The sequence below is a fragment of the Anas platyrhynchos genome, chromosome W, assembly GCF_047663525.1.
Source record: "Anas platyrhynchos isolate ZD024472 breed Pekin duck chromosome W, IASCAAS_PekinDuck_T2T, whole genome shotgun sequence".
In the NCBI taxonomy this organism is placed as follows: domain Eukaryota; kingdom Metazoa; phylum Chordata; class Aves; order Anseriformes; family Anatidae; genus Anas; species Anas platyrhynchos.
In genome coordinates, this window is record NC_092620.1 from 6,756,928 (window position 1) to 6,767,074 (window position 10,147).

At 41.6% G+C, this 10,147-nt stretch overlaps 1 long non-coding RNA gene across 1 annotated transcript; it reads left to right on the forward strand.

Annotated features, from left to right (window-relative positions):
* Positions 1–2,451: 2,451 nt before the first annotated feature.
* Positions 2,452–9,801, forward strand: LOC140000577 (uncharacterized). The gene is made up of 2 exons (XR_011805623.1): positions 2,452–3,437; positions 7,245–9,801. It is a non-coding gene; the product is annotated as an uncharacterized lncRNA (long non-coding RNA).
* The last annotated feature ends 346 nt before the right edge of the window (positions 9,802–10,147 follow it).

The following is a 10,147-nucleotide window of genomic DNA, read 5'->3' on the forward strand; positions in this document are numbered from 1 at the left end:
TTGTTTTGTTTTGTTTTGTTTCTTTGTTTGTTTTTTGTTTTCTCAGTGCTGAAGTAAAGGTTTATTTGCTCCTACTAATCACCAACAGGGTGTCGCTATTTATTTCATTGACAGTTAAAGCCTCCACAGTAGTTGAGTAAAAAATACTTAAATTGTCACTGTTCTACACATAGGCAGAAAGGTTGGGTGTGTGAAGCCAAACATACATGTTAACACTGTGAAAACTTGTCCCCTCTCTACTACTTTTATCAGTACTTACACTTTTGTTACACGGGTGCAAATAAAGACACAATTGCTGTTTTTTTCCAAAGTAGTTGAAATTAGGTACTAATTTAGGAGATGTAAGGTTTCCTACTCAATGAATACATAATTCAGGCAAAGTCTTGTAGTAACACAGATCTATATTTCAACAACATAATAATCCAATCATTTCTTTAAATGCAGCTGTGTATTAACTGTTATCACAGAAGCAGTCAGCACATCCTCCCTCATTGCTCAAAGACTGGTTCTTCTTCAGGAAGAGGAAGCGTCTAAACTCTATTTGAAAGCGTGACATAAACTGTAAATGTTGTAGACCACAATTGTACATTTCCAAAATATTATTTAAAAAAAAAAATAGTGTATTAAGAAAGTCACAGGAAAATTAAATCAAGTCTAGATAAACAGTGAATGTGTTTGGAAAGATAGGGCCGGTGATTGCTTATGGAGCAGAAGCAGCCTACCAGAAGGCATATGAAACAAAGTCTTTATCAATCACAGAGGTTCTCAAAAGTCCTTTCCAATTCCCAACACCTTGGACCAACATCTCCAGTGCATTTGCAATTTCAGTCAATTTTACCAGTGACATCCACAGTTGCAAACTGTGGCTTTTCTATAGATCTACATGTAATAAATGTGGCTGCTTGTTGAAACTCTTTCTTATTTATCTTCTGAAAAGTTATGCAATGTTGTGTAATTTGCTTTGCTATTTCAAAAAAAAAACAACAAACAAACAAAAAAAACAAAACACACAAAACAAACAAAAAAAAAAACCAAAAACAAAACAAAACAAAACAAAAAAAAAACAAAAAAACAAACAAACAGTGCAACCAAATAGTTTTAGTAAATGATCATTTAATGCCTTTGTACCCCAATGTGTTTGTGCATGCAAATGTCCCAATATTTGCTTTGTATAATCTTTTGGCAATATCTCTTGCCTGTCTGGCAGTGTCCATTTTCCTTGTTCTAACTTAGCCCCTATTTTCTCCAGTTTCATTTGTTTTGTTTTGTTTTGTTTTCCATTGCATTTCATACTCAGTCCAAAAATTCCATAGGGGTTTATTTTGGATCTTGTTGGAACAGATTATCAATTCCCAGTTTAACCAGATTTTGGTATTTACCGTTCATTATTTCCGGGGTGACTATAGTCTCAGCGTGAGGTCAGTCAGGGGAATGCAATTGTCAACAGTTCCCTGAGTGGTCCCATTGGCAATCTGAGCTCACTCATAAACTCAGGTTGCTTTAAGGGTTAGCTGCTTTTCTGTTTCCATGACAACTCTCTGTGACCCATCATGGCCCCCATGCCTCAAAGGGCTCACACCAGTGATTTTGAGATCAGAGCCTCCTGTTGAGGCAGAACTATTAACATTCCTACATCCTCTTTCCCTGCTCATTCAACTTCAAACAGCTGTTAAATACTACATGCCACACCTTTAACACCTTCAACAATTCTTTTAACCATTCCTTTATTTTTCTCCAGCCTGTACTTTTCTCATGCCAACACCAAAGGCTCAGTCAGGGGCCAACTTAATTCCACTCCTTTTCCCTCTAAGATGCTGAAACAACATATCAGTATACTACATTTAATCCTATTTTCCTTCTCTCCTCAAAAACAACATTAATTGCAAGATAATGTTATAGTCGATTGATCCCTAAAGTGGCCATTTAGTTTATATAGTGGCCACCACTGATTGCAATACTTAGTGAAAGTCCTCTTGCTTTCCGTGCCCCCAGTTCTAACAATATCCTTCGAATGTGCCAATATGCACCCAAGGAGGCTTTCTTTAAAACGTCTTTGTTTTGGATATTACTCATTTTCTTGATTTCCCATTCCCATTTATTTGTTTATTTATTTATTTATTCACTATTTATTTATTTACTATTTATTTACTATTTATTTATTTTGTTTATTTATTTATTTATTTATTTATTACTATTCCTTACTACTTACTGTCCTTTGTTTCATTTTCCATGAAAACCTTTTTACTGCAGGTTTTTACTATGTTTTTCCTAATCTTCTTCCCAAATGTCCCAATTCTCTGGGATTAAACTCTTCTTCCCACATACAAACTTTACCATTTCAGATTATTAATGAGCCCCGTTCCAACCATAAATCCACGGAACTTCAGGAAAACAGCTGAAGCACGCAGCCTTCCCTCTTCTAGACAAACATTACCACCTTTTCCACAAAACTTTACATTTCAACAAGACCGAATTTCAAGCCAAATGCCATTTTTCTCATGCACTTTGTTAGTAAGCCCATACAAAACAAGGAATCACTCCTGTGTATCCGTCAATAGGGGGGTTTAAAAGGTATTGACACCTAAATAAACTCGCTCTCCCCCTTCTTAACAAATTCCCAGGGCTCAAGGCCGAACCACCAAAGAAATGACTCTCTCAGTTCTGCTTTGATAATCAGTCAGCCCCCTCCCCCTCCCGCCAGTACTTCGGAAACTGACCACATGTGGGAATAGAAATGTTGTTTTTGCAGAGTTACATTGTTTAGAAGGAGGGAATGTGGTACTGAGATATGCTTACAGTGATAAGAAAGTTTAGCAGGCGACCTAGTGAAATGCAGACAACCAGACTCCTTAGGACAATTAGGTGAAAATCACGGTGTCAAGTCAAGTCAGATAAGTGAAGAAACATTACCACTTCAAGCAGTAAAAATGTCAAAAGAAATTTGAAATTTAACAGGCCGGCAACTGAAGGCCATGCATTGTTTGTGAAGCATCAGATAGATTGTGAACCTGGATTACCCACTCAGTGGGGAAACAGGGGAGGGTCCTGCCATCAAAAGGTATATAAACTGTGTTTTGGAACTAGTAGATGCGCTCTCTCCTGCTTGTGGGGCGCCCGCCATTGCAATCGCGAATAAATTACTACTTCACTGAGATCCTCGCCTGAGCCTAAGTTATTGGCTACAAAGTGTTTCTCACAATTTGGGGGCTCGTCCGGGATCCAGTCACCTACTGGGGAGCCCCACCGCCGCAGCAGCAGGAAGGCATGCCCCGCTGATTTCAGCGGTCCTGTGCATCGACGGTGGCGGTTCTGCGGAAAGCTGACAGAGGGCCCGAGACTGGTTAAAGAGGCAGGATCCGTGAAGTAGTGGGGAAAGGAAGAAGGTAGGCACTCCGGGTTTTTAAGAATCGATCCGGTAACTCTGTGCACAGACCAAGGTAAGAAATATTAAGTATTGCCTTGGGGGTCGGGTATCTGGTGTATGGTAAGCCCTTGCACGGGGAAGTGCTGGCACTACACCAGGGGAATCTGGTGTACGGTAATCCTTGCACGGGGAAGTGCTTGGAAGTACACCAGGGAATCTGGTAAACTCAGGTGTGCGGTAACGCTGGCACGGGGAAGTGCTTGGCGGTACACCCCCATCTTTCAGTACGTTAGTGTGTGGTAAACTGCAGAAGGGAAATTTCTGTAGCACATACTGGCAAGGGTTAGGAAAGATGGGAAGTACGAGTTCCAGGGAATCTGGTAAACTCATAGGTGTGCGGTAACGCTTGCACGGGGAAGTGCTTGGCGGTACACCACCATTTTTCAGTACGTTGGTGTGTGGTACACTGCAGAAGGGAAATTTCTGTAGCACATACTGGCGAGGGTTAGGAAAAATGGGAAAATATGAGTTCCAGGGGACAGGGAGATATCCCTGGGGGAGTGCCTACTAATAGTTCTTCCTGAAGAATGATAAGAAATTGGAAACATAATCCCAAAATTAGAGGGATTGTAAAAGAAAAATAATTTTAAAAAGGTTAAATATTGTGTATCAGTCTGGACAAAAGAACAAATTAAGGAAACAGCAGTATTTTGGCCAAAATACGGGTCTGATGAAAATTCAGGCTTTAAATTTATGTGTAAACAAGAAGATTCCTTTTTTTAGAGAAGGAGCCAAGTTATGCTCCCTATAATCTTAATATTGAACTGGCGGCAGCAGCAGTCACTCCGGGAAGGGAGACAGGGACTGTAATTAACACTGTCCCTAAAGAAGGATCGTACTCTAGGCTCTGGCAAGAATTAGAACAAGGTAGAAGAGATATTGAGAATTTTGCCTTCTACTACTAACAGTACTAACAATAACTGTGTATCCTCTTAGGTGAACTACCCCCCCCTCCTTACCAGCAGAGAGGTTAGGACTTTTAAGAAGGAGAGGAAGTCTTTATTCGAGGACCCCAACAGCCTAGTTGAACAATTAGACCAGTTCCTACGACCTGACTTATACTCTTGGGGGAGGGAATTATGTCTATAAGTATGTTGTTTACAGGGAAAGAAATGGGAATGATCAGGAGGAGAGCTGCTATACAAGAATGGGAAAGAGCTCATCCTCCAGGACCAGGGGTAATACCGGCAGGGCAGAAATACCCACTTGCCAATCCTGGCTGGAATAATAATAGTGTGCAACACAGAAATCATATGAGAGACTTGGGGTCAGAATGAGAAAGTACTTGGGGATGAGACCTGAGGACCCAGTATCCCAAGGGCTCTTGAAAGTTCATTGTGTGATTAAAGCCTGGCAAAATATGCAGAAAATGCTTCAGAAGGTGGGGGGATGAAGTGAACTCCTGCGGGAGGCCCTGGAGGTGTGTGTCCGGAGGGGAGATAAGAAGGAAAAAAAAAAAAAAAAAAAAAAAAAAAGAAGGAGAGCGAAACAATGGTATTGACAGTGCAGCGGGTAGTGAGACAGAGGGTTGGAGAAAGAGGAAGAAAATCTTCAGGGGGAGTCAGGGCCAGGATGGGAAGGAGAGGAAGAGAGATGAAGGAATGGCAGGCAAAGAAGGCTGCCTGTGTTGTGGCCTGAGTCCTAGCAGAGACAGGCTTTGATAAGATGTTTTAAGTGTGGCCAGGCTGGCCACTTCGAATAGGAATATCCGGAGTGGAAGAAGGAGGAAAGAAGGAAAATAGGATGAAATATGCTATATTGGTATGTTGTTTATCTTGGAGGGAAAAGGTATGGAATTAAGTTGGACCCTGACTGAGCCTTTGGTGCTGGTATTAGAAAAGTACAGGCTGGAGAAAGATAAAGGAAGTGTTAAAAGTGTTGCTGAAGGTGTTAAAGGTGTGGCATGTAGTATTTAACACAGCTGTTTGAAATTGAATGAGCAGGGAAAGGTGATGTAGGCATTATCTAAGTAACAGTCTAGAAGTTTTGGTATATTTGCATATTTGCTGTGGTGTTTGTTCAGTTTCCCAAGCATCAGGGAGGGGGGAACAGCCTGCTCCATCAGGGGCCTCTCCAGCAGGGGGGCTTCGGCTCCAGCGCCTGGAGCGCCTCCTCCCCCTCCTTCTGCACTGACTTTGGTGTCTGCGGGGGGGGGGGGGGGGGGGGGGGGGGGGGGGAGTTCTCGCTCTCCCAACTGCTGTTGAGCAGCAGGTTTTTGTTTGTTTCTTTGTTTGTTTTCGTGGCTGTGCTCTCACAGAGGCAGGAGGGACTGTGTTGCTCATGGCTTGGCTCTGGGCAGCAGTGGGCCCCTTTGGGGCCAGATGAAATTGTCCCTTATCTACCACGGGGAGGTTTCTGGGGCTGTCACTGCAGTTTCCCACCCCCACACCCCTCACACCCCCCGAACCTTGCCATCAAACCCAATACACTGGGGAACAGCTAAGTCATTACTGACTTCTAAAGTATCAGGGATTAAATTAACTAATGAAACCCTAAATGTGATGGGGGTAGAAGGGACTGGGATAACAGTGCCACTTTTGGGGAATACCAAGCTGAGACCAGGGGATAAAATGATCACTGGGCAATTATTGTATGTATCCAAGGCGGAGACTAACTTGTTGGGAAGGGATTTGATGATTAAATTGGGCATTCAAATAGTAAATTGTTAGACTGGAATAACAGTGTTATGAATGGAGTGCTCTCTGGCCCTGAGAGCAAACATACATGTATATTCACCTCTGACTGGAAAGACCCTGAAATGGGGGCGGAAGCAACAATATAGGTGGACAATTTTACCTCAGGGGTTTACAGGGCCACCTATCTATTTGGGTAAATTCTAAAAAAGATTTTGGAGCAATTACAACCTCCCAAGGAGATATTAATGTTACAAATATGTGGATCATTTTCTATTGTCAGGACAGGAGAAAAGAGTTGTGAAGAAAGCTACTAACAAGCTATTCAACTTTCTGGGAAAGCAGGGCTTGGGAGTATTGAAAAATAAATTACAATATGGAGAAAGAGAAGTCAGGTATTTAAGGCATTTAATGTCTGAAGGAAAACAGAATAAATACAGAGAGGATTCAGGGAATTGTTGAAAATTAAGAAAGAACTAAAAAGTTTTAAAAGAAAGATTTTTTTAAGGAATCAGGAGCTATGAAGTCTGAAGGAAAATGGATACTCCTTGATGGGAGAGAAATGCTGAATAAAGGGATAATGAGGCAAATATTAACTGTTTTACATCAGAAGAGTCATTGGGAGGTGCAAGCAACATGTGATGTTGTGCTAAAATGTATGTCTGTATAGGAATATACACTTTAGCGAAGCACATATGCAGAGGATGTACTATATGTCAAAAGGTAAATAAAAAGGTCTTCTGTAACCCATCTAGAGGGGGACGGGAGCCAGGGATTTGACCTTTCCAAAGTATACAGGTAGATTTTACTGAGTTACTTGTTTGTCCTAATTGACCACATGTCTGGATGGGTGTAAAGCTTTACTGCAAGGGTTAAAGCAGGCCTTAGCGATTGAGTGGGATTTTCACAGCCCCTGGCACCCCTCCTCTTCTGGGAAGGTGGAGCTAATGAATCAGACATTAAAGAAGCAATTAACTAAACTAGTGTTAGAAACCCAGCTTCCTTCGGTAAAATGCTTACTCCTACAGGTTTAAACAGCACCAAGAAAGGATATAGGAATTTCACCATATGAGATGCTGTTCAGATTGCCCTATTTGGGCAGAAGGGATGAGATACCACAATTCAAAACAAGAGAGTTTTCTTAAGAACTGTATTCTGGGGTTGTTCTGTTCTTTGTCATTTCTCAGGACCTGTGGGTTGTGGACTCAAACCCCACCTTTGGAATTTCCCATTCACCACCATCACCCAGGAAACCGGGTCCTGGTTTGGACCTGGAAAGAGTCAACTCCGGCCTGAATGGGAAGGACAATTACTAACCACTGAAACAGCCGTAAGAACTGCGGAAAAAGGTTGGACTCACTATACTCAAGTGAAGACATCCGTCGACGCTAGTACCTGGGATGCTGTTCCTACAAAAGACTTGTTGGAAGTTGAAACTGAAGAGAAAAATCTCATAGTGGACTCTGAGCAGGATAAGAGCTTACAATTGTAAACTAACCTTTTATTTTCACAGGTAACTAAAAGTGTGACTTGTGATTGAGAGAAAGGACAGACCTATAGCGAATTGCAGTGCTCCCAAGGGGGGGTTGTTATAGTAGTAGTGTACATCTTTTTTTTTTTTTTTTTTGTATCGATAATTATTTGGAAACCTAAGGTTTAAAAATAATGACAGGGAAAAATCGATTACTAATTTTGTTTTTAGTGATTCTAGGCCTCAGAGAAGGCCTCGGTCAATTGGCAACTTGGAAAAGGCATGACCAGATAATAGCAAAAACGGGATATCCCGTCAAAATATGGGTGACTGTGACAGAGGGTTATGTACCACATTCTGTCACGTTTGATGCTTGTGAGGTGTTAGCTTGTGGAGATTTAAATGCCCAACGACAATTGAGCAGAGAGAACAAATAACTGAGAGAGACCCAACAGCCAGATTGAGAATAGCTGTATGGAAACAATCCTCTATTGCCATCAGAGAAAGGGAGAAACTCAAGGAGAAAACAGGAGAGAAAACAGGAGGCCCTCTGAAATGTGGCAGTTCAAACATTTGACATTCAAACAGGGTATGGGGATGTGAATGCCTGGATAGAATGGGTCAAATATACCGTCCAGAGTCTCAACCGTAGATACTGCTATGCTTGTGCCTCGGGATGACTGATTGCCCAGATAGTGCCCTTCCCATGGTGGTGGACCAAAGACTCCCAAGGGGTGCGATGTATGATTGCATTGTACCAAAAAAAGACTGCCTGGGGAAATGAGGCCTGTAAGTCTCTCTTTGCTGTTCCTTGCATGATAACAGTATCATGGTTCCCCCTGCATTCTCTACAGCTATAGGTAACCATACAGCTTGCCTCTCACGGCAGGCTGTGAGTGCTACCCAGCATCTGGGAGAATTTGCCTTGTGCTACCAAGGACTTGATGGGAAACTGCTCAAGACTAGAGATCCCCAGGGCAGATCTCTGGTGGTACGGTGGAGGGAAGATCTTACGATCCACCCTACCATCTAATTGGGAAGGCACTTGTGCGCTTGTTCAATTAGCTATACCCTTCACCCTGGCATTTGAAAGAGAAACATCACAAATACCCAGAAGAAGTAAAAGAGGCTTAGGAATATCATTTTATGATAGAGTATACATAGATTCTATTGGTGTTCCTAGAGGAGTTCCAGATGAACATAAAGCCAGAAATCAAATTGCTGCAGGGTTTGAGTCACTGTTCTGGTGGGTAACAATCAATAAAAATGTGGATTGGATTAATTATTTCTATTATAATCAGCAGAGATTCATCAATTATACCAAGGATGCAATGAGAGGAATCGCTGAACAACTAGATGCCATCAGCAAAATGGCTTGGGAAAACAGGATAGCATTAGATATGATGCTCACAGAGGAAGGAGGTGTGTTTGTGTAATACTGAGCAACCATTGTTGCACTCTTATACCCAACAATAGTGTCCCAGATGGCTCAGTAACAAGAGCATTGCAAGGGCTTACCACCCTTGCCAGTGAATTGGCAGAAAAAAAAAATATATATATAAAAAAAAAAAAATAGGCATATTTGCAACATTGATCGTAGTTGTAGGAGTTTTGACAGCCATTGGTTGCTGCATTATCCTCTGTGTAAGAGGACCAGTACAGTGGTTAACTGAAATCGCACTATTGAAACAAATGACCATGGAGCTACCGCCTTACTCAGATAAGGAGATAATGAGGAGATGGAAAGCAAAGAAAGCAAAGAAGAAGAAGTCTATCAAATTACACCTTAGAGAAAGGTTTTGCAAAAATCAACAGTTTATAAAAAAAAGAAAAGGGGGGAATTGTGGGAATAGAAATGTTGTTTTTGCAGAGTTACATTGTTTAGAAGGAGGGAATGTGGTACTGAGATATGCTTACAGTGATAAGAAAGTTTAGCAGGCGACCTAGTGAAATGCAGACAACCAGACTCCTTAGGACAATTAGGTGAAAATCACGGTGTCAAGTCAAGTCAGATAAGTGAAGAAACATTACCACTTCAAGCAGTAAAAATGTCAAAAGAAAATTGAAATTTAACAGGCCGGCAACTGAAGGCCATGCATTGTGTGTGAAGCATCAGATAGATTGTGAACCTGGATTACCCACTCAGTGGGGAAACAGGGGAGGGTCCTGCCATCAAAAGGTATATAAACTGTGTTTTGGAACTAGTAGATGCGCTCTCTCCTGCTTGTGGGGTGCCCGCCATTGCAATCGCGAATAAATTACTACTTCACTGAGATCCTCGCCTGAGCCTAAGTTATTGGCTACGGAGTGTTTCTCACACACACACCACAGCAAATACACCAACACTTCTCAACTGTTAGTTACTTAGATAATGCTCCCACCTTTTTCTTGTTGTTATAAATGAGGTCTCAACTCAATCTGAACTCTGCAATATTTATAAAATAAATATTTCTAAAAGGTATAAAAGCTATAAAAGGTACAAAAGGCAAGTAAACAGCGCTGGGTGTACGGGGAGTCTACGCTCCACCAACACGCACACACAAACATCAAAGATTCTAAATATATAGAACATTGCTTTACATACTAAACCCAAGTATGCCTATACATATGCACAATCAG